This window comes from Drosophila melanogaster, chromosome 3L, assembly GCF_000001215.4.
Source record: "Drosophila melanogaster chromosome 3L".
NCBI lineage: Eukaryota > Metazoa > Arthropoda > Insecta > Diptera > Drosophilidae > Drosophila > Drosophila melanogaster.
In genome coordinates, this window is record NT_037436.4 from 24266826 (window position 1) to 24292423 (window position 25598).

The 25598-nt window shown below is 39.5% G+C and overlaps 1 protein-coding gene and 1 long non-coding RNA gene across 3 annotated transcripts in view, besides 4 other annotated features; one reads left to right on the forward strand and one right to left on the reverse strand.

The window, feature by feature from the left end:
- The window catches only part of Snap25 (Synaptosomal-associated protein 25kDa), a 225026-nt gene that overhangs the window by 192646 nt on the left and 6782 nt on the right, over positions 1 to 25598 (forward strand). The window lies entirely within an intron of this gene.
- Positions 5323 to 12932: a mobile genetic element.
- Positions 13687 to 14769: a mobile genetic element.
- Positions 19317 to 20422: a mobile genetic element.
- On the reverse strand, positions 23465 to 24039 carry lncRNA:CR45159 (long non-coding RNA:CR45159). Its single transcript, NR_125058.1, has 2 exons — positions 23786 to 24039; positions 23465 to 23722 (listed from the first exon to the last, which is right to left on the reverse strand). It is a non-coding gene; the product is annotated as a long non-coding RNA:CR45159 (long non-coding RNA).
- Positions 25210 to 25598: part of a mobile genetic element that runs on past the window's edge.

Here is a 25598-nt window from a genome sequence, read left to right on the forward strand (position 1 = left end):
TCGAAAAAAAAATTTTTTTTCTAAATACTTAAAAATGTTTCAAATAACTTATGGATTGGCAAAACTTAAAAGCCATCTTAAATGAAATAAAAGAAAATTTTGATTAGTCATATAAAAGTTTGTCTCAGAATAAAACAATCCAAAAACAAACTGCTAATAAGCATACAAGCATTCTGGTAGAATCCTTTAATCAGGTAAGATCCTTTATACATGACCAAAGAGGGAAACTAGACAAAAACAGTGCACTGCAGTGGACAACAGTGGCCAAATTTTTGATAAGACTAAGAAATAACCTAATAAATATCAAAGAACAACAATACTAAATATAAAATATAGAAGATCCGGAAATAAAATTAAGCAAAATGACAGACAATTCAGCCGCCATTAGAGCCTACATAAGGGAAGTGTCGAGCGCAGTACCGGAGTTTGATGGACAAAAGATCCATCTTCAGAGGTTTATTATGGCCATCAAATTAGTGGACCTTGCAAAAGCATCACATTGCAGTCCAAGTTATAAAATCAAAATTGATTGGCACTATTCTGAACCTGGCACTGAGCGAATCTACAATTGAAGCAATTGAGACATCCCAAAACATCAAGGCAAAATTATCCACTGTACAACAAAAAGGCAAAACAGCTACACAGTTCACAACCGAAGTTGATAATTTACCTAAGCTTTTAGAAGCCTTAGAAGCTACAATAACTATAATAACAATTACGGCAATAACAGTAACCAAAATAATGGTAAGAATTATAGAGGCGTTGCAACTCAAATAGAGGAAGCCGAAACAATCAGAATCTATATAATAACAACAATAATGATAATGCTAGTGTGAGAGTAACCCAAAATAATTCGGGAAACTCGCAACAAGCCTCAGATGCACGGCAATAAATAAAGCTCATGAACATTCAATCAAGTATAAATATATTCATTGCATTTGACCATGAAAAGAAAAGAAAAAAGATTAATTTTCTTAGTTGACCGGGCGCAGATATTTCCATACTAAAAGAAGAAGCCGACTACTTCAATAGTATACAAGATGACAGTATAATAAACATTCAAGGCATAAGCCAAGAGATTATTGAATCTAAGGGCTTAACCTCAATAAAGCTACAAACAGATAAATACATAATCCCTCACAATTTATATATTGTTAATCAACAATTTCCCATACCATGCGATGGAATAATTGTCATTGATTTTATAAGAAAATTTAACTGCCAATTAGACTTCAAACCAAAAGAAGATTGGTTTATCATTAGACCCAATAATTTAAAATTTCCGATTTATGTTCCAATAATATACAACTATGGTAATAATAAAATATAATTACCAGCAAGTCCACAAGTTATCCGAAAAATCAATACAACTTCAATTGCAAATACAAATATATTGATCCCAAACCAAGAAATAGAAGCAGGTATTAATGTAGCGAATACCATTTCAACATCAAACGATGTTAATATCCGAATATTAAACACGCATCATACTTATAAACTAGTAGATGCAAACAACTTAAAATACGAGCCATTTTCAAACTATGATGTAGTTCAACCAAATAAAGAGACCAGAGAACTAACTGTCATGTCTCAATTGTCGAAAAATTTCCCACCACAATTCAAAACCCAGCTGAAAATGCTTTTAAGTAAATACACTGTTATATTTGGTCTGACAACATAACCAACATTGGCTAATAATTTATACAAACAAAGATTAAGATTGAAAGATGATGAGCCAGTATATATTAAAAATTATAGAAGTCCTCATAGTCAAAAAGACGAATTTCAAGAACAAGTACAAAAATTTTACTTGTATTGATAAAATAGTCGAACCATCAGTATCGGAATACAATAGTCCATTACTATTAGTACCGAAAAAAATCTCTTCCAGGCTCAGATGGAAAGAAATGGCGATTAGTAATTGACTATCGTCAAATCAATAAAAAACTGTTGTCTGATAAATTTCCAATCCCTAGAATTGATGACATTTTGGATCAACTAGGTCGAGCCAAATATTTTGCATGCCTTGACTGATGTCAGGTTTTTACCAAATTGAACTTGAGAAGAGTTCAAGAGATATAACTTCATTTTCAACAACAAACGGTTCATATCGTTTACGCGATTACCATTTGGACTGAAAATAACGCCGAATTCTTTTCAAAGAATGATGACTATTGCATTTTCTGGCCTTGAGCCAACGCAATGATTTATCTATATGGATGATTTAATAGTAATAGGTTGTTCCAAAAACCATATGATTAAAAACTTATCAGATGTTTTGACAAATGCAGGAAATACAATCTAAAACTACATCCAGAGAAATGTTCATTCTTTATGCGTGAAGTCACCTTTTTGGGACATAAATGCACAGATATGAGACCATCAAAAATTACACAGTACCTCATGATGCAGATAGCGCAAGGCGTTTCGTTGCATTTTGTAACTATTATAGAAGGTTCATTAAAACCTTCGCCGACAATTCACGGCACATAACTTGTTTATGAAAAAAGAATGTTCCTTTTGAATAGACAGAAGTCTGTCAAAAAGCATTTTTACACTTAAAAACAAAACTGATGGAACCTTCTCTCTTACAATACAACTTAAAAACAAAACTGATGGAACCTTCTCTCTTACAATACCCCGATTTTAGCTAAGAATTTTGTATTACAACAGATGCTAGCAAAATGGAATGTGGCGCAGTTTTATCTCAAGACCACAATGGCCACCAACTTGCAGTTGCATACGCATCAAGATCATTTACTAAGGGCGAGAGTAATAAAAGTACTACTGAGCAGGAATTAGCAGCAATACATTGGGCAATAACCCACTTCAGACCCTATATCTATGGTGAACATTTTACAGTCAAAACTGATCATAGACCACTAACCTTCTTATATTCAATGACTAATCCTGGGTCCAAATTGACCCGTATGACACTTGAATTGGAGGAATATAATTTTACAGTACAGTATCTGAGAGGTGAAAACAACTATGTAGCTGATGCGTTATCAAGAATAACCATCAAAGAATTGAAAGATATAACCGGAAATATTATGAAAGTCACTAGAAGATTACAAAGTAGACAAAATTCCTGCGCAGGAGAAACAAAGAAATCTGAATTGCATACGCAATCAATAGAGAAAGCTTCAATGCCCAACGTATACCAAGTCATCAATAATGACGACGTACGTAAAGTAGTGACCTTGCAAGTAAAAAATATGATATGTTTCTTTAAACATGGAAAAAAGATTACTGCCAAATTATATCGATGATTTATATATAAATGGAGTTATTGATTTAGATCAATTTTTCAAAGGCTTGAAATGCAGGCGTTTATATATAAAATCAGTCATCTCAAAATGGCACCGTTGGAAAATATTTTTGAATACGTTTCAATAGATAAATTTCAGCAAAAGGGTAATAAAATATTAACAAAATTAAGAGTTGCGCTACTCAACCCGGTGACCTTAATAAACAATGAAAAAGAAAAAAAAAACAAATTTGACTACACTACATGATGATCCATTACAAGGAGGTCATACAGGCATTGCAAAAACCTTAGCCAAGGTCAAAAGACATTATTTTTGGAAAGGTATGTCTAAACAAATAGCAGACTACATTAAAAAAATGTCAAAAATGCCAAAAAGCGAAAATAACAATGCATACAAAGACCCCAATGACTTTAACTGAAAACCCCTGATCATGCTTTCGACAGAGTGGACACTATAGTTCCTCTACCAAAGTCGGAAAATGGCAACGAATATGCAGTCACTCTTATTTATGACTTATGTAGTATGTGCCTATGTAATGTTAAAGAACATTTAAGTATAATAGCATACCAACATATAGCAGCACTTTGTTGCTATGTTTATGTTTATGTTTATGCAAGCAATAAGGCCCAAAGCGGATGTAACATGATCGCACACTTGAAGGCTACAAAGTATAAGTGCATGGTCAGCATTCCCACGCCGATCAAATGCACAACACATAAGTCATAGCTCGCCAGCCTAGATATATAAGATATATATAAGAAAGCCGCTCCGCCGGTGGCGTATCCGGCAGCGCAGCTACGCAGCTTAGCCTAAGACGAAGTATATTCTTAACTCACAATTCAGACACTGAAAAGACGTTGAACTGGCAGAACCATTTCTGCCAAACAAAATAGCAAAGACAAATCAATAAAAATCTAAGTCAGCCTGACGGCTGCAACAAAAACAAAAAAGACTTGTGTTATTGATGGAACGACACTTTACACTTAACTAAATATTTAGTTGGAATTCCCATACCGAACAAAAGCGCAAAAACAGTCGTTAAAGCAATTTTCGAATCTTTCATTCTTACTTATGGTCCAATGAAGACGTTCTTTACGGACATGGGTACAGAGTATAAGAATTCAATCATTACATATCTTTGCAAATATCTAAAAATTAACAATATAACGTCTACCGCTCACCATCATCAAACAGTAGGTGTAGTCGAAAGAAATCATAGAACTCTAAATGAATACATACGATCTTACATATCGGTTGATAAAACTGATTGGGATGTATGGCTTCATTATTTCGTCTATTGTTTTAATACAACCCCCTCTATGGTACATAATTATTGTATTTTTGAGCTTGTTTTTGGTAAAACAAATTAATTACCCAGAAATTTCACTAATATAACTAGCATAGAACCAATAGACAATATACATGATTATGCTAAGGAAAGTAAATATAGATTAGAAGTAGCATATAAAAGGGATAGAACTATGCTTGAAGACCATAAAAGAAAAAATATGGAAAATTATGATTTACAAACAAAAAATATAGAAATAACATTAGGACATAAATTTATATTTAGAAATGAAGTAGGTTATAAATTAGATTTTAAATATACGGGACTCTATAAGGTAGAAAATATGGAAGAAAGAGACAACATAACAATATCAAACAATAAAAATAAAAAACATAAAGTACATAAAGATCGATTAAAAGTTCAACCTCGGCCAGAAGCTTTTCTTTGAAACTTTCTGAACTTTCGATAATGCTTTATGCTGAAATTATTACACTGCATTGTGAAATTCAATTATGCTGATCGATGCAGTTTTTGATTGAAGCGCAATAAGTTGGCCGTGGTTTGGCCTCCAAGCGGAAGCTGTGTTTACGTTAAGTTTGGGTTATTTATTTTAGCGGGTAGCTAAGCGCTGGCAAAGGCAATGACAAAAACAAAGACAAAGGAAATGCCGACGAGATTGAGAGTTGAAATTTGTTTATAAACTGTGGAAGGGTGATATGTTTATGGGTTGGATAACTTACATATATATTTAGAGTACATATAAGTTAAGAACCCTCTTCTTGCGCTCTTCGTCAGGACTCACCAGCGCTCGGCTCTCGTGTTTTCGGGCCCCGTCAGCAGGCGACTCGGGGCCTGTCTAGTAACATGTTCGTGTAAGTTAAGAACCCTCTTCTTGCGCTCTTCGTCAGGACTCACCAGCGCTCGGCTCTCGTGTTTTCGGGCCCCGTCAGCAGGCGACTCGGGGCCTGTCTAGGAACATGTTTGTGTATGTGTGCATTCGGAACAAGTGCCGTTGGTCGCACTCAGGGTGAGGGGTCAACGGGGGAAGCGGATATAAAAGCAGCGGGGCGGGAGAAGAGGCCCCAGTGTCGAACGGACACATAACGGAACCGCTAGCAGATCGCGAACTGAATCTTAAAATAAAGCTAATCGTAAACTCGAACCCTCTTAACTATCTTGACTATTATTTGGAGAACCACAGCATGTTGGTTGTCATATCAAGGTGAGGTATGCGGCAGCGAGTGCCGAGAACCCTGATGCAAGTGGAACTTGCGTTAACTGGCGCCCGAACAGGGACCGGCAATGTCCGGCCGATAAAAGTGATACGAAAAAATTGTGGAAATTTGTGCGTAAAAATAGTGGTGGTGTGCATAAGTCAGATTAAGATCTGAAATCCATAAATGAAAAAGAAGTGCTGCGTGAGCTGTGTATAAAATGATAAAATAGCAATTACCCGCTGCCGGGGGGAACTACGCCCATCCCGGGGCGCAACAAATATTGCATAATTCAATAAAAGGTGTAAAATTTCTAAAATAAAAATGTAAACCTATGTTGCGCCAAGACCTAATTTAAATTAATAAAACAACGACCCGCTACCGGAGGACGCCACGTCGCCCATGCCGAGCGCAAAAGTTGTACGATACCTATAACATAATTAAAACACGATCAACCCACTGCGGCGGTACGGCTTGTGGGAAAATTTTTTTTTTCTCTCCTTGCCAATTCGCGAGTGCAAAAGATTGTGTATAATAAACCAATAATTAACCATTGCAGCAGTTTACCTGCGGCAGTACGAGTAATATGAGCGCCCAGAGTGATAAGGTGGTGTGTGGCAGCTTGTTGGATACGTTAAGTGGTGTGGAATGCACCCAAAAAAAACCGCCCAACAAGTTGTGTGGCGGCCGTACCTTAGTAGGCAACCAGCCAAAAGGGATACTACGGAACCACCGTGCCCAGTGCCGAAATAAATTAGAGGTCATCAATAAAAAACTGTAACAGCACGCACGCAAGGAAAAAATATTGCAAAATGGAATAGCGCACAAAAATTGTATAAACACATGCACAACACCACAATTCAAAGGAAAACAAGTATAGTACAATTTCCCCAATTTCCCGAAACGAAATGAATAAAAATTCTCTACAATACACTAATTCACCTTTTTTTACTTATCCCAATAGAATATTCATGCTGTAGGGGTACAACCTAAACGACGAAAACTAATAAAGAGCATACAAGGGTGAGTGAAATATTTCATTAAACTTTATTGCCATATTTGCTAAATCTAGAGAAATAAAGAAAAAGCAAAGAAGAACAGATATTCTTTTTTATCGGGTTAAAACCGTTGTCTCACATTTCCGTAAAGTAATAACGAATTCTGTTGCCTTGAAAGCTTCCTGCATCTTTCCAACGCAAACTAAAAATCAAAATGGAAGAGACCCTGCGTGCTCTTAGCGAGTCCCTCAATGCCCTGACCAACGTGGTGACAGGCATTAAGGAAGATATTAAGAAAAATAATGATAGGTTGGCTATTTTAGAACAGGAGCGCGGGAACGCTGACCCTACGGTCGACCAACCGCAACCCCTGGTGCGCGCACGCACCGAGTATGAGCTGAGAGAGATATCGGTCCTCCCTGACTGCGTCAAAGAACTGCAGGCGTTCGAAGGACGGCAGGAGGCTTACCTGTCTTGGATAAACAGGGCACAGTCAATACTGACCGAATATGACTTGATTAAAACCAGACCCCTGTATAGGGCAATTGTCTTGCATATTAGACAGAAAATAAGGGGACACGCCGACATGGCCTTGGCGGCCTATGGCGTCCAAGACGACGATTGGGACGACATAAAACGAGTCTTGGCGCTGCATTACGCAGACAAACGAGACTTACGTACGCTTGAGCATGAGCTTGGCGCTATGTGCCAAGGTTCTAGACCACTAGATAGGTTCTATATGGACGTTAATGGCCATCTCTCGTTGATCTTAAATAACTTGAAGGCCAGAAACCACCCTCGTGAAGTAGTCAACGCTTTGATAGAAACCTATAGAGACAAGGCTTTGGATGTTTTTATCCGAGGAGTGGGGAGAGATTGTTCCAAATACTTACTTGTCCGCAGCCCGAAGAATCTACCAGAGGCTTACTCTTTTTGTATGGGATTGCAGAATGTAATGTCAAGAAATTTCACAGCTCAGAACTATCAACCGTCAGGTGCCCCAAGATTCGCAGGCCCATATCAACATCAGGCCAGGCCACCGTTCCGAACCCCTTTTTCTCCTGGTTCAGGCAGATTTTCGCAAAACTCCTACAGAACTCAGGGTCCTAGACAGGCCATAAAAATGGAATCCAATCGGTCGGGTCAATCTTACCAATCAGGATACAGTGGTCGCCAGGAAGAAGGCTCCGGTATTAAGAGAATGTCCGAAGGAAACAACCCATTCCAAAAGGCACAAAGATTGTACCACATGGAATTGGCACCACCCCCGCTAGCCCCGGCGGCTAGTGGAGATAACCAAGGACGTTCACACGAGGGTTACTATGATGACGAGTCTCAAGCTGTCGAGAGAAGCAACAATTATCCTCCGCAGAAAAACGTGGAAGGAGTTACAGATGCTCCACATAACCTTGAGACTGAGGGAGGGGCAAATTTTATGACCAACGCCTCTCCAGTGTACCGTACTTAGAGTATGCTACGGAGAGGGGAGAAAGGCTGAAGTTTTTGATCGACACGGGGGCGAACAAAAACTTTATTAGCCGAAGACTTGCAGCCGGGTGTACCACAGTCCGTAAACCCTTCTCCGTACTGTCCGCTGCGGGTAACATCATGATAACGCACCGCCTAGTTGGTAAATTCTTCAAACCACTAGGGAACGACTCGGATATTACCTTTTTCGTACTACCGAATTTACATTCCTTTGATGGTATCATTGGCGACGATACTCTCAAAGACTTAAAAGCCATAGTGGATAGGAAAAACAATTGTTTGATAATAACCCCAGGAATTAAAATCCCTCTTTTGGCGAGAGCTTCAATAAACGTTAACCCGCTACTCGCCGCCGAACACCCAGATGGTACACAAGAAATTTTGAATTCCCTTCTCGGGGAATTTCCCCGCATCTTCGAGCCCCCCTTATCTGGAATGTCCGTGGAGACGGCCGTCAAGGCTGAAATCCGGACAAACACACAAGACCCGATCTATGCTAAAAGTTATCCTTACCCAGTCAACATGCGCGGAGAAGTCGAACGTCAAATCGATGAACTGCTGCAGGACGGTATAATTCGACCCTCTAATAGCCCTTACAATTCCCCTATCTGGATAGTCCCGAAGAAACCTAAACCAAACGGAGAAAAACAATATCGCATGGTAGTCGATTTCAAGCGGTTAAATACCGTCACCATACCCGACACTTACCCCATCCCAGATATAAACGCTACGCTAGCCAGCCTTGGCAATGCCAAATACTTTACCACCCTAGATTTGACTTCTGGATTCCATCAAATCCACATGAAGGAAAGCGACATTCCAAAGACAGCTTTCTCTACTCTAAATGGAAAGTACGAGTTCCTCCGTCTACCATTCGGTTTGAAGAATGCACCTGCAATCTTCCAAAGAATGATCGATGATATTTTGCGCGAGCATGTTGGCAAGGTCTGCTACGTTTATATTGACGATATCATCGTCTTCAGTGAAGATTATGACACACACTGGAAAAATCTCCGATTGGTATTAGCGAGTTTATCAAAAGCTAACCTCCAAGTGAACCTTGAGAAGTCGCATTTTTTAGACACGCAGGTAGAATTTTTAGGATATATCGTCACGGCCGATGGCATTAAGGCAGATCCGAAAAAGGTCAGAGCGATTAGCGAAATGCCTCCTCCGACCTCTGTTAAGGAGTTAAAAAGATTTCTAGGCATGACCTCGTACTACAGGAAGTTCATTCGGGACTATGCGAAGGTAGCAAAGCCCCTTACAAACTTGACGCGTGGATTGTACGCTAATATAAAGTCTTCACAATCAAGCAAAGTGCCAATTACATTAGACGAGACGGCCCTACAGTCTTTTAATGATTTAAAATCAATTCTCTGTTCTTCTGAAATACTGGCGTTCCCATGTTTCACTAAACCTTTCCATCTAACCACGGACGCTTCTAACTGGGCCATCGGAGCTGTCCTCTCACAGGACGACCAGGGTAGAGATAGGCCGATAGCGTACATTTCCCGTTCATTAAATAAGACGGAGGAAAACTACGCTACTATCGAAAAGGAAATGCTCGCGATAATTTGGTCATTGGACAATCTTCGGGCTTACTTATATGGCGCTGGTACTATTAAAGTATATACTGACCATCAACCTCTAACGTTTGCCCTAGGCAACAGAAATTTCAATGCGAAGCTAAAACGCTGGAAGGCTCGTATAGAGGAATACAACTGCGAACTCATCTACAAGCCTGGGAAATCTAATGTGGTGGCTGACGCGCTTTCACGCATTCCGCCTCAGCTTAACCAGTTGAGCACCGATTTAGATGCTAATCCCGAGGATGACATGCAGTCTTTGGCTACTGCCCATAGCGCTTTACATGACAGTTCACGATTGATTCCCCACGTTGAATCTCCAATCAACGTTTTCAAGAATCAACTCATTTTTGACACAACCAGGTCAAAATACTTATGCGAGCACCCGTTCCCAGGTTATACTCGCCATCTGATTCCTCTCAAAGACGGATCACTTGCCGATTTAACCAACTCGTTACAATCGTGTCTACGACCTGTAATAATTAACGGCGTCAAAATCCCGGAAGCACATTTGCAACGCTTTCAGTCCATCTGCTTAGCGAATTTTCTTTTATACAAAATTCGGATAACGCAGCGCCTAGTGGCGGACGTGTCTGGCGCAGAGGAAATTTGTGAAATAATTGAAAAAGAACACCGTAGAGCACATAGGGGCCCTACGGAGATTCGTCTCCAACTTTTAGAAAAATATTATTTCCCGCGAATGTCCAGTACGATCCGTCTGCAAACTTCCTCATGTCAGTGTTGCAAACTCTACAAGTACGAGAGACACCCTAACAAACCAAACCTACAACCTACGCCAATTCCTAACTACCCATGTGAAATACTTCACATCGACATTTTTGCGCTCGAAAAAAGGTTATACCTAAGTTGTATTGACAAATTTAGCAAGTTTGCCAAACTTTTCCATCTGCAGTCAAAAGCATCTGTGCATTTGCGAGAAACTTTGGTGGAGGCCCTACATTACTTCACCGCCCCTAAGGTCTTGGTTTCGGATAACGAGCGAGGGTTGTTATGCCCCACAGTGCTCAACTATCTTCGGTCTCTAGATATCGATCTGTATTATGCTCCAACCCAGAAGAGCGAAGTAAATGGTCAAGTCGAGAGATTCCACTCTACGTTCCTAGAAATTTATCGTTGCCTTAAAGATGAGCTCCCTACCTTCAAACCCGTTGAGCTGGTACACATAGCAGTGGACCGCTACAACACTTCCGTTCACTCGGTAACGAATCGAAAACCAGCAGACGTTTTTTTCGACCGCTCGTCAAGGGTAAACTATCAGGGTCTGACAGATTTCCGGCGGCAGACTTTAGAGGACATCAAGGGCTTAATTGAGTATAAGCAAATTAGAGGTAATATGGCTCGGAATAAAAATAGGGACGAGCCAAAGTCTTATGGGCCGGGAGATGAAGTTTTTGTTGCAAATAAGCAAATAAAAACAAAGGAAAAAGCGAGGTTCAGATGCGAAAAGGTACAGGAAGACAACAAGGTAACAGTTAAAACCAGATCAGGAAAAATTTTCCACAAATCTGATCTAAGAAATTGAGACGTGGCTTTCACATTTAAAAAAGAAACGCGAAAAAGAATAACGAAAGTAATAAAAGTACGTTGTGGCAGCTAATGAAATATTCCACCCATGCATACCCTATATAAAAAAAACATTAATAAAAAAAAAAAAAAAAAAAAAAAAAAAAAAAAAAAAAAAAAAAAAAAAATGAGTTAAGAAATACAAAAAAAAACTATAAAAAAAATAATATAAAAAAATACAGATTATAAGAAATAAGAAATAAGAAATATAAAAAAATAAAAATATAAGTACACAAAATGTACCGTACCCCCACACACTACGTAGTCTTAGAACAACTTAGACGACCAGATATTTACGAATTGTCTTTTTGTAAGCGCGATTTCTGCATGCGGCGCAAATCCCGCTCACTGGACTGGCTGGGGTCGGCTTGGAAATGGGTAGCTGGATCTCCAGATGCTGCTGATTGGAACGCCGTCTTGGCCGCGCAAGCGACGGCTTCGAGGAACTGCAAAAACTGGAGGAGGCTAGCTGTATCCCTCGGCTACTGAGGTAACCAACGAGTGGTTAAGCAAGTCGACGATGGAATGCTCCTCCTGACCAACTTCAACGGAACTCTAAGAACGGCTGCAGAGAACTACGACCTGATCGGCTCCTTTATCATCCAATTCGACAATGAGACGATAATGGTCAACGGTCAAAACTATTCCAGTTACTCGGTCAGTCATCTAATGGCGATGCCGGCCGTGTTGAGCCACATAACGGCCAGCAACTTTCAACTTTCTCTGGAATACGTCCACGACGTGAGCATGAAGAATTTGGAAAAGATGTCCAACATGGCGAGTGAGCTACTAGCCTCTCTTCTCACCGAGGCGGCACTCGCAATCTGCATATTCCTAGGCTTTTATTTCCTATGGAAGAAGCTGATGTCCACCAAAGGCATGCCCGATGTCCGCGAGATTGCCGCAAACTTAGAAGCATTGGGCCAAACCGAGCTGAACAAGGCTCACTAATCTGCGGGACGCAGATCTTGAGGGGGGAGGAGTTAAGAACCCTCTTCTTGCGCTCTTCGTCAGGACTCACCAGCGCTCGGCTCTCGTGTTTTCGGGCCCCGTCAGCAGGCGACTCGGGGCCTGTCTAGTAACATGTTCGTGTAAGTTAAGAACCCTCTTCTTGCGCTCTTCGTCAGGACTCACCAGCGCTCGGCTCTCGTGTTTTCGGGCCCCGTCAGCAGGCGACTCGGGGCCTGTCTAGGAACATGTTTGTGTATGTGTGCATTCGGAACAAGTGCCGTTGGTCGCACTCAGGGTGAGGGGTCAACGGGGGAAGCGGATATAAAAGCAGCGGGGCGGGAGAAGAGGCCCCAGTGTCGAACGGACACATAACGGAACCGCTAGCAGATCGCGAACTGAATCTTAAAATAAAGCTAATCGTAAACTCGAACCCTCTTAACTATCTTGACTATTATTTGGAGAACCACAGCATGTTGGTTGTCATATCAAGGTGAGGTATGCGGCAGCGAGTGCCGAGAACCCTGATGCAAGTGGAACTTGCGTTAACTTATATATATAGAGTACAATGTACTCAGAATACTTACATAAATCACTAACATAATTACATACGCATTGGCAGTACTAGCATAAACAATAATGTTCAAGTGGAAGTGTTATATGATCGCAAACTGCATAAGTGCATGGTCAGCATTCCCACGCTAACCAAATGCCGCTATGTACATAATGTGCGCACATAGCATTCTCTCTCAACTCTCTTAACGTAAGTATATAATATAATATACATTAGCATATTATAATATTTATAATAATTATAACATTATATTAGCTCTGTCGGCTTCACCAGGCAGCGAAGGCGCACTTCATAGCCTAAGAGGAATATTGTATTAGCTTTAAGAGGGAGTCGAGTTTTACAACTGATACGAGAAATAAACGTAGCTATGCTCCAGAAAAACATCTAAAGGATTTTATCTATAACAACGTGAGACGCTCTTGAACACTTTTTAATCGAAAAGTTGAGCCTGTTGTCTTTCTTGATTATAACGATTTTCTTAAGAAAGCTGCAAACAGTTTAAGGTAAGCACAGTGTTTCCGCTTATATGGAGCGGTCATAAATACTTCCAGTATAGCTAGAAGCCTAAAGTTTTGTTCAGGCATCTTATAGAGCTTATAAAAACATGCGAAAAAGATTTTAGAGATTGGGGCCCTCCAACCGCATTTTTTCAGCAAACAAAATATTCTTCCTCCGAAAAAGTTTGAAGCATTTTTTTAAATCAAATACAACATGACCATACATCATACAAGCAAAGACACTAGAATAACAAGATGCGTAACGCCATACGATTTTTTCGCACACGATTTTTTCGCCGTGGCTCTAGAGGTGGCTCCAGGCTCTCTCGAATTTTTGTTAGAGAGCGAAGAGCGAAGAGCGCTACAGCGAACAGCTCTTTTCAACGCACAAAGTGATAGCAGACAACTGTATGTGTGCACACGTATGCTCATGCATTGTAAATTTGACAAAATATGCCTTTCGCCTTAGAAGTTCTTTGGCTTTAAATCTATATTATTTTTGATCAATTGGCACCATGCGAAAAATTCTTGTTTTGCATTGCCTTAACGTTATTATTATTTGAAAATAGATTAGAAATAGCCAAATCTATGTACATATTATCACAAAAATAAATTTCAAAAATGACTTTATATAAGAATATTTGTCATTAGAGTATTCATCTTGCGGCGTGTGAAAAATTAATAAGGCAATGATTGTTGAGTGCTTGTGTCCGCACTTCGTGCCTCAAGATATGAACAAAGCAAAGACACTAGAATAATTCTAGTGTCTTTGATATTACTTTTTACTTTACTTGCAATAAACAGTTATCATATTTAATTATTAAGTATATTTATTAAGTCATTTGACTTAATATGATGTAACATAAAAAGTGTTTCAAAAAAAAATATTTCGCTTTTAAAAAATGTCAGATGAGAGACAAATTAGAATTAAACATAAATATAAATGTGTAAACGGTAGCTAATTCGAACTGCGATTTTAACAAACAAATTTAAAAAGCTTTAAAATTATAATAGTCAAATTAAATTTTTTTTATTTTATCATATTGCTAATTGGCAAAAACTACCCTAATATGTACCATGTAAATTCGTTTCTTCGATCAGAATTGATTTCGGCCCTTCTAGCACAACACGCACACTTATACGCGTTCTCGTCTCTTGTTTTTACTCACACAAGCAAGCAAATTATATTTTTAGATTTCTTACGCTCTCAGCGGGAGTGAGCGGAAAGAGAGTAATTTTGGCCGTCACCAAAAAAGTGGCTGCATAGTGCCAAACCAATGTATGGCCGTTACGCATCTTGTTATTCTAGTGTCTTTGATATAACTCACTCAGAATACTTCCAAAGATGAAGATCGATCTCCGACGTAAGTCGCTGAAACGAAGTTAAAGGGTCCCTTTTCATTTTGCATTATAACGTATCGTAGTCTTACTTGCTTTATGGCCACATACATACCTGTGCTACTGTTTTCCATGACAAAACTTTTAACTTTTTTAATTCTCTGAGGAAATATAAACCACAATTTTGTCTTACGCATGTTATCGACAATCAGCTGTCTTTGAGAGGTCGACGATAAGCCAGTTTTGCGTAAAAAAGTAAAAATCGACTTTTTATCTAATAAGACTATCCTAAATATAAAGAAACCATACATTTTTTAATTCCGTTTTTTGACTTTCTGCCAAAAAAAAAGCACATAAAAAACCAATGTGCTCTGGTTAGAATCCACTTTACCAATTCAAATCCTGCTTTACGCAGTACCTGAGAATCATCATCTCGAAGGTATAGCAGGTTATGAACGTATCTACGTATTCAAAATATCGGCAACATAAAATCTTCTGAATACTCTATTCTGCTTTTTGATATGAGGCTTGCGCCATCTATCGAGTCAATTCGTTAAAAAAAAGTTCTCTGGATATTTCATAAGCTGCGGTATTTAGCAGCTTGATTATATTACACACCATGAGCTAAGCGTGATTGTCATCTTCGTCAACCATTGCTTGCCGATACGGATTGTCGGATTGCAAAATGTTTTGATAGTTTTTCATATTGTTATTAGTCTTGTAATTTTTTTTTTGATTTGATAAAAATAACATTTTGCCATGCCCACTATAACGCCCACTAACCGCCGATTTTTTGACGCTGTAATCTCCAACATCTATCGATATGCCAGAAAAAATGAAGAAATGTCGTGTTCTCATTTCTACTAGCTGATTAACCGTAATCTGATAGTGGGAAACTCGATTAAAGGATTCTCTCTGGTTTTATATAACTTCCTTTTCTATTCAATTTCAAATAAAATGTAGAAATTTCGTCCTAGCACTAGAGCGTTTGATATAGATAAATTCGTAACGGATCTTACCGAATTTCCCATATGTACTGTTATACATATGTATGTGTGATTATGTAACCGATTATGCTCCTTAAAACAAGATTTGCACACAGAAAGAAGATATGACGAAAATTGCCTGAATAAGTTACTCATGTTAATGTATCCATCCTGTAGGGACACATTTAACCATGGCACGTGTCTCTTTTTTCATCTTTTGGTGAGGGACGCTTTAGCCAACATACAAGCTTCCATTTTAACTATACGTCGTCATGTTAAAGAATTTGCTTCTGAACCGATTCATACTTTTGTTTTTCTTTTTTTTTTTTTGCACGCGAGTCCTTCGTCCACACCTCTCGACCAATCGACCGTGGGGCGCTGCCGTGTATCGTACGCGAGAAGATAGACAAGATATAGAAAAGAGCACAGAAATGAGGAAATAAATATAATATAAAAGAAGTATAACAAATATAAATATTAGTAATATCGAAGTATGTGTATAAAAAGTTAGAATTTAGCGGCAGAGAGTCAAGATTACAGATAATAGGCAAAAGTCAATTATGGTCAGAACATAATACTCTGTAAGGGTCATGCAACTCATAGTTAGATCTTATGTTAATGATCTTAGTTTAGGGGTTTGTAGTTTATAGTGAATCTGCTTGGACCAGAGAAAATAAGCCAACTTACCAAGTCGGGACTATCAACTTTACCTCGAAAAAGCTTAAAAATAAACACTGTTACAAGAATCATTATACAGCTATGGAAGTAAATTAATTAAAGAAACTCTACTGTGGACGCCGAAAAATGAATATGTCGGAGCACAATTATTATTTTCCATTTCGCGCAGCGAGTTTCGAACGCACCGAAGATCTACACACAATTAATTTGTGTCACTCACTTCTTCTCCGTGCTATCCTTCGAACCACACTCGGCGACAGCGACCACACGCTGCCGCCGCGCTGTAACGGGAGATGCCAAAGCTACAAAAATACAGCCGACCAATAGCAACGCAGTATGCAATACTGTAATATGACGAAATACCAATGATTTCCCGAAATGATGAAATTACTGTACTTCTGGAATATTCTAACACATAATACAATATGATGAAATTATTATTCTTGTGAAATATTCTAGCACATCCACCAGCTTACAAAAGTATGCGCCGACAAATACATGTACTCAATCCTTTAAATAATTTCACAATGCCTTTATTCGACTTTTCCCTTTAAGCACACGCCACCGAATGCCGCGTCTCGCGTATTCCTCTTTTCTTATGCTCTCTGAAGTGTGTATGCGTGTGAGTGAGCTAGGTGTACATTCTTATCTCTTAATGCTAGCTTATAAGTAAGAGCGAGATAACAATAATATTCTTATTCCTAACGGGGATATGATCGTATGCTTCTCTCTGCCACTATGGGCTTCATACCTAAGACTATGCTACTACATGGTACAGTGGGCCTTATGAGTGTTCATCCTACCACAACTCGGCCGTCCTGACTAGCTGATCCCCTGATCATGGTTTACATTGATTGCTTAGTTGTATGATGAATTCTTTTACCTTATTTATACATATGTACATACTATATTAATCTGTTATTATATTATTATTATTGTTTAATTGTGCCTTCGTTTATTTTTCTTGTTGCCTATCCAATGCTTAATATTTTGGATGCTCCAGACACCTTGGTATGGGTTACGAGATATCTGAAAACCTTCTACGTCTTTTAACAAGAATCTGTCGTTTCTTAATACTTTAGATATCACATATGGGCCTTTACACTTTGGAATCAATTTTCTAGAGATGCCTGCTGTACTGTCGAAATTTTTAACCATCACATAATCTCCTTTTTTGTATTCTGATGGCTGTCTGGCGGTCTTGTCATAATGTGTTTTATTATATGCTTGAGCCTTTTTTGATTATTTTAACTTCATTTCTAATTTTTACCAAATCCCTATCTTCTTCAGTATTTTCTAATTCCTCTAGTTTTTCTTTTAATTCGTCTACTATTTTTCCTCTTTGCTCTAAACCAAAAAGAACTCTGCTTGTAGTTTGTTTGATGCTGCGGTGCTGTCTATTATTTAAGACGTGCTCAACTTTATCTATTACTGTGTCCCAATATATACCTTTCTCTGGTTGTACCAGTTTCGCTATCATTGGACCTAGGCTTCTATTGACTCTTTCAACCTGTCCGTTTGCTTGGGGTGAACCAGTCGCAATCTTCATATGCTCAACATCGAACTCTAACATAAAGTCATCAAAATCCTTGGATGTAAAACAACTTCCCCTATCTGAAATAATGCATTTAGGCTTGCTGTATGTTCTAAAATAGTCCCTCAGGGCTGTAATGACTTCATTTGTATTAGTGGTCTTTGTGGCGTATAAACGTACGAACTTCGTAAAACCATCGATGACAACAAAAATATGTTTTTTGGATCTGCCTGAGTCGACTGGGCCGTGGCCGTAATGATCGATATGTATTAGTTCAAACGGTTTGCTGCCCTTCGGAATGCAGTGCAGAAATCCTTCCTTGCCTGTCTAAGAGGAGAACGCAACACATTTTAAACAATTTTCTATATGGCTCAAACATTTGTCTTTGGCATTGGGAAACCAATAAGATTTAGAAATAACATCTAACATTTTGTCTCTACCTATGTGTCCGATCTCATTGTGATATTTATATAGAATATGATCTTCCATGTCTGTGGGAACATAAAATGAAAGTCTGCCGTCGTTACATTTTCTATAAATTATTCCGTTTCTCATTTCGAACAACTTATGTTCATTTTTTTCCAGCAGTTTCTTGATTTCTTGAACTTTTTGATCCTTGCCTTGGCAGATTACTAAATTGTCTTCAAACGTATTTGATTCCACTATCAAAATATTCGTGCATCTACTAAGAGCATCAACATGCTGCATCCTTTTACCCTCTCTATGTATGAGCTCATAATCGTAGTTCTGGAGCTCTAACGCCCATCTAGCTATTCGCGGATTACGTTCAATCTTGTTAAGCGTCAAAGTAAGAGAATTACAATCAGTTATAATTTTAAAGCGTTTTCCGTACAAATATATTGTAAATCTTCGCAGTGCGTGAATAATTGCCATTGTTTCCAATTCGAAACTGTGATATTTTGCCTCAGCGACTGTTGTTCGCTTTGAAAAATAAAATATTGGGTGTAATTTTCCATCCTCTTTTTTTTGACATAACACCGCACCGAAACCAAGAGCACTTGCATCACAGTGCAGTTCTATTTCGTCTTTGAAATTATAAATTGCTAAGACCGGTGCCTGCACCAGCTTTTCCTTAAGAGTTGAGAAACAGCTCATTTCCTTTTCTCCAAATTTAAATTTTCATTTTTTCTTAAAAGGTCATATAAAGGTTTCGCTAATGTTGAAAATCTTTTATAAATCTACGGAAGTATGAACATAAGCCCAGAAAACTTTGAACGGCTTGTATTTTGTCTGGAACTGGAAAATGCTGTATGGCATCTATTCCTTTGTCATCAGCCCTAATGCCTTCACCATTTATATGGATATATCAAAGACACTAGAATAACAAGATGCGTAACGGCCATACATTGGTTTGGCACTATGCAGCCACTTTTTTGGTGACGGCCAAAATTGCTCTCTTTCCGCTCGCTCACGCTGAGAACATAAGAAATCTAAAAATAGAATTTGCTTGCTTGTGTGAGTAAAAACAAGAGACGAGAACGCGTATGTGTGTGCGTGTTGTGCTAGAAGACGATTTTCGGGCCGAAATCAATTCTGATCAAAGAAATGAATTTACATTGTACATATTAGGGTAGTTTTTTGCCAATTTCGTAGCAATATGATGAAATAAAATAATTTTTAAAAATTCGCGCCCTTCTTATTATAATTTTAAAGCTGTTTAAATTTGTTTGTTAAAATCGCCGCTCGAATTATCTACCGTTTACACATTTATATTTATGTTTAATTCTAATTTGTCTCTCATCTGACAATTTTTTAAAAGCGAAATAATTTTTTTGAAACACTTTTAATGTTAATGTTACATCATATTAGGTCAAATGATTTAATAAATATACTAAATAATTAAATATGATAACTGTTTATTGCAAATGTAATATCAAAGACACTAGAATTATTCTAGTGTCTTTGCTTTGTTCATATCTTGAGGCACGAAATGCGGACACAAGCACTCAACAATCATTGCCTTATTAATTTTTCACACGCCGCAAGATGAATACTCTAATGACAAATATTCTTATATAAAGTCATTTTTGAAATTGATTTTTGTGATAATATGTACATAGATTTGGCTTTTTCTAATCTATTTTCAAATAATAATAACGTTAAGGCAATGCAAAACAAGAATTTTTCGCATGGTGCCAATTGATCAAAAATAATATAGATTTAAAGTCAAAGAACTTCTACGGTGAAGGGCATATTTTGTCAAATTTACAATGCATGAGCATACGTGTGCACACATAAAGTTGTCTGCTATCACTGTATGCGTAGAAAAGAGCGGTTCGCTGTAGCGCTCTTCGCTCTCTCGCTCTCTAACAAAAATTCGAGAGAGCCTGGAGCCACCTCTAGAGCCACGGCCAAAAAATTGTGTGCCAAAAAATCGTATGGCGTTACGCATCTTGTTATTCTAGTGTCTTTGGATATATTTATATTTAATATTTGTCTGAAGGAACTCACATTTATCCATTCGTAATTCCAATTTATTTTGAGCTAATCTGATAAACACTTCCTTTAAGGATTCTAAATGCTCCTCCGAGTTCTTGCTAGCAATCATGATGTCGTCCATGTATACAATTACAGCGCGCCTGGTTGCGCAACGCTGGTGCTGGGATTCCTTCAATGATGTTTTCCAGGAGCTCCTCTAGATCGATGTTGATGTCGTTGGCATGCACCACCTTGTCCTCGAAGTAAACAGCAAATATCTCATCCGGATGCCATTCGCGTTTTTGAAATGCGTTCCTCAGTTCCCCTTTTGACATCTTGACCTCGAATGTCAAGATTAACTGTTCGCATAGCTGGTCGGTCGATTCTAGGATGCGTGTGGCGCTTGCGTGCAGCCAGCGCTATGCGTTTCCTTTTAGTTTGGCAATTAGCAGCATGTTCATGCATCCGTCGTCCAAATTGTAAATCTTTCCGATGTTCTGAAACTGCGTGACCCAATTGTGCGCACATAAGCTGCCGTCAAACTCCATCGTTACCTCTTTTGCCAAGGCAAGCGATGTTGCAGGAGATTCCAGAAGCTTGTTTACATTTCGACTCTGGTGCTGAACAACACTACCAGCGGTTTCTTTTCCAACACTGGTATGTCCCATATCGATGTTATCGGCGGCGATAGTCACCTTGGTGCTGTTAACATTGGCGTCGGTGCTGTTAGCGCATATGTTAACATTGCCGTGGTTTCCGTTGCTGTTGTTCTCGATGACGTCATTGATCTGGCATGAGCAGACTTGCTCTTGTTCGCGTCGTCGATATCCGCTTGGATATTCTGCAGCACAGCCATGTTTGCCTCTATCTCGTCCCGAAGCTTTTTTAGAGTGGCTCTCTCTGCATCCACCAACGATAGCTGATCCAGATCGAGGTTCTCCGGGGATTCTGATTGCAATGACTGCTCGTCGAACGGGATCGTGCGTGTGTCTCCACCCTGTGGCTCTCTCTGCCTTGGCCAGGCTGCAGCTCCATCCAATACCTCCACCTCTTCTGCTGCTGATCCGTTATTTAGCGGGGAATCGCCACGCGTTTCTGGGGAAATGGCCTGCAGATGCACTATTAGTTCCGCTTTTGTGCCGGAAGTCTGGCGTCCAAGAGCTTCCAACCACTTCTTTATTTGGAGCACTGAGAATTGATTCCATTTAGTGTCAGGCATAGTTGGTAATGACCACTTCTGATGTTGTGGACGCCGAAAAATGAATAAATGTACTCAATCCTTTAAATAATTTCACAATGCCTTTATTCGACTTTTCCCTTTAAGCACACGCCACCGAATGCCGCGTCTCGCGTATTCCTCTTTTCTTATGCTCTCTGAAGTGTGTATGCCTTTGTGAGTGAGCTAGGTGTACATTCTTATCTTAGCGAGATAACAATAATATTCTTATTCCTAACGGGGATATGATCGTATGCTTCTCTCTGCCACTATGGGCTTCATACCTAAGACTATGCTATTACAGTGGGCCTTATGAGTGTTCTACTACTTAGTGTGTTCTACCACACTACTGAAGTTAGGAGGTAATATAAGGTTTGCATCCCAATGGGTGCCTACAAGACAAACAGTAAGAAGTTGCAAAGAACTGTTTTTTCTATGTCTGCTCGCTACGAATTGCAACGGTTAGCTCAGAGAGGTTATTTGTTCGTCCCACCAAATTTATGATTTGTGTGATTGCCCGACCAAAGAGAAGACAGAGGTTTTGATTAAAGTCGTTTTATTGTAATGTTTTCACGGCTGACTCCTCCGGTGATCTCGTTGCTCCTGCGGCGTTGATCCTTGATGTTGATGTTATGGGGCAGGGTATATCGTCCACGGGTTGAGGCAACGCTCGGCCTGGGATCACCTTTGCCGACCACTGACTCCACTGTCCCTTTCGAACACAAGTCCAAAGGACCACCTGCCTGCTGGAACGGGCTTAGGATGTTACGAGGCAGGGTGTATCGTTCACGGGTTGAGGCAAAGCTCCGTCTGGGATCACTCATGATCTCCTTCTTCGCATGTTCTGACTCGCTGATTCCCTCCATGCGCGTTCTCGATCACTAACTTTCCACTCCTCCGCCTTTAGACTCCGTTCCGACTGCGCGGACGCGTCCTGACCGCGCGACTCGAGCTGGTACTCTCCTCGACAGCACTTGCGCCGTCCCTTTTTAAGCCGCGGAGATCCCGTTATTTCCCCTTTTGCGCACCCGCTCAGGTACAAGGTCCAACTAATGTACCGTTAGTTTACGGTGCGTCCTCCTTGTGCATGCACCGTTACCGGTCGACCTCTGTGCTCTTGGCCAGCTCGAGTCCAAGGTCCAGCGAGGTACCGTTAGTTCACGGTGCGTCTTCGTTGTGCAAAATCCGCACCGTTACCGTTTGACCTGACCGGCCTTGACTCTTCTTGCATCGCAGCCGTCTTCGCTGTTGCTAGGCCGCTCCCCTGCATCCGGATTTGTGGGAGTTTTAAGACTCCTCACAAAGTTTTAATTGGACCTGTTCAATGCGGTCCGACTATTTATTGTGGACTCCAAACAAGTCATCATCCATTCTTAATAATCGGACGTACTAAGGAAAGGTATAATACTCAACGTATTGAGAAAATACACATTTAGAATGCTGAAGTACGGGTAAAAGAAGAGATGCGTAAAGTTGTTTTGTTAACTAAGGGTCATTAATCTCTTTATAACAACGCAAATGCAACTGCTCCATTAATGCCAATGTGATTGAAAAGTGTAGGTTATGGCCCAAGCAGCAGTATATGGCCCCAAGGAATATCTTAACAGTAAAAGGTTTTTTAATAAAAGTACATTAAGATTCATTTTTGCGAATCCAGAAAAGTATGTTCTAATTACACCATGTACTAAGCTTTTTAAATCGCACTGCAATAGTAAGTAAGAATTAGTTGTAAGGAACCCTACGAATTGCAACGGCTAGCTCAGGGAGTTTGTGTGATTGTCCGACCAAGGAGAAGACAGAGTTTCAGACTAGTATACCTTTATTGTCCGACCATTAGAACAATGGACTCCTACACTCCTCGCCGTGCGCTGCGAGGCGTAACTACTTCGTCGTCTTTCCTTCGTTATCCCGCGTCGTCTGCCCGCTACGAATGTAGGGTATATCGTCTGTTAGGTCAAGGCAACGATCTTCTCAGGACCACCTTCGCCGACAACTGACTCCACTGTCCCTTCCAACAATGCCAATCCCTTGTCGTCTCTGCCAACCGACCACCTGCCGACTGTAATGGGGCTTAGGATGCTATGGGGGCAAGGTGTATCATCCGTTAGGTCAAGCTAATGCTCTTTCAAGGAATACCTTTACCGAGCACTGACTGCACTGTCCCTTCTAACCATGCCATGCCCTTATGTTCTCCTGCTCCGTGGATCTCTGCGTTGCTGCGTTCTTCACTTGCAGTGATCTTCCTTGTGTGTCCGCGTCGACAATAACTGGCTGATTCCTTCTGCATCCTGCGCGATCTCACGAACCGTTAACTTTTCAAAGGGCTTATCACTGTCTGATCTCACTCGCGGATCTCTTCTCGATTCGGTGGTATAGCTCTCAGCGTGTTCCAGTCGACTGTCTAACTGCGCGGCCCCGACTATTCTCGCGCACGGCCCGCTCGGGTACAAGGTAGTGCTGAGACATCGATACATCGATATTTTCGATGTTTTGACAGCACTCGAATATGTGCTAATAATAATAATAAAAATATTTGCAATTTTAAATGTTTTTCTCATATTTTATAAATTTTAATAACAAACTAAATGGGAGATCAACTTCGTAATATAATGGGTATAGCCAAAAAGAAAAAATTAAAGTCATTAGTTCTCATATTTTATAATTTAAATAATATAATAAACTTAAAGGAGAGATTAACTTCATAGTGGAATTGGTAAAACATAACATAAAAATTAAAGTCAATACTTTCTAAGGAACTAAATTACTTAATCCAAGCATTTCTTTGCAAAAACAAAACTATGTCAGCATTGTTTGCTTGAAGGGAAGCCCTGCGTCTACTAATAATAAGTCCAGCCTTGCTGAGCATCCGCTCCGACTCGGTGGATGTGGCGGAAACACATACAAATTTAGGTACTAAATTTTTAATATTAGAATCAATATGCTGAAATAAAGAAAATTTTATTTGTCTTGTCCTAATGGTAAGTGAAAATAGGTATAGTTACCTTCCAATAGATCTGTATTTTCCTCTGAGTGCTTCAGATTAAAATACATTAAAACATTTTGCAATGTCCTACGAGATGGAAGCTTATATCGCGGATCAAATGCTTTCAGTATGCCTCGAAATCCAGCAGCTCCATCGACAGCGACAAAAAACCATCGATAGTGGCTCAGAAAAGCAAATATTGGATATCTCGATAGTACCATCGATATTATCCCAGCACTAGTACAAGGTCAATTTAATGTGCCGTTAGTTTACGGTGTGTTCTCTTTGTGCTCGTCCACCGTTACCGTTCGACCTTCTTGCCCTTGGTCGGTTCGCGTCCAAGGTCAAGCGCGGTCCACGGTCTCTCCGTGGACCAAGGTCCACTATTTCCCTTTCGACCTGGCAGCCCTTGACTCTTCTCGCATTCCAGCCGTCTCATAACCGTCGCACTAAATCTCCTCTCTAATCGAGTTTGAATTAGCTAAATAATAATTGCTTGTAAATTATAACAAATACCGGATTTCATCGCGATTCATAGAGCACTTGTAAGAATTCGGTCGGAAGAGTAATAATAATATATAACCAAAGACCCTAGAATAACAAGATGCGTAACGCCATACGATTTTTTGGCACACGAGCGCTACAGCGAACAGCTCTTTTCAACGCACAAAGTGATAGCAGACATCTGTATGTGTGCACGCGTATGCTCATGCATTGTAAATTTGACAAAATATGCCCTTCACCTCAGAAGTTCTAAGACTTTAAATCTATATTATTTTTGATCAATTGGCACCATGCGAAAAATTCTTGTTTTGCATTGCCTTAACGTTATTATTATTTGAAAATAGATTAGAAATAGCCAAATCTATATACATATTATCACAAAAATAAATTTCAAAAATGACTTTATATAAGAATATTTGTCATTAGAGTATTCATCTTGCGGCGTGTGAAAAATTAATAAGGCAATGA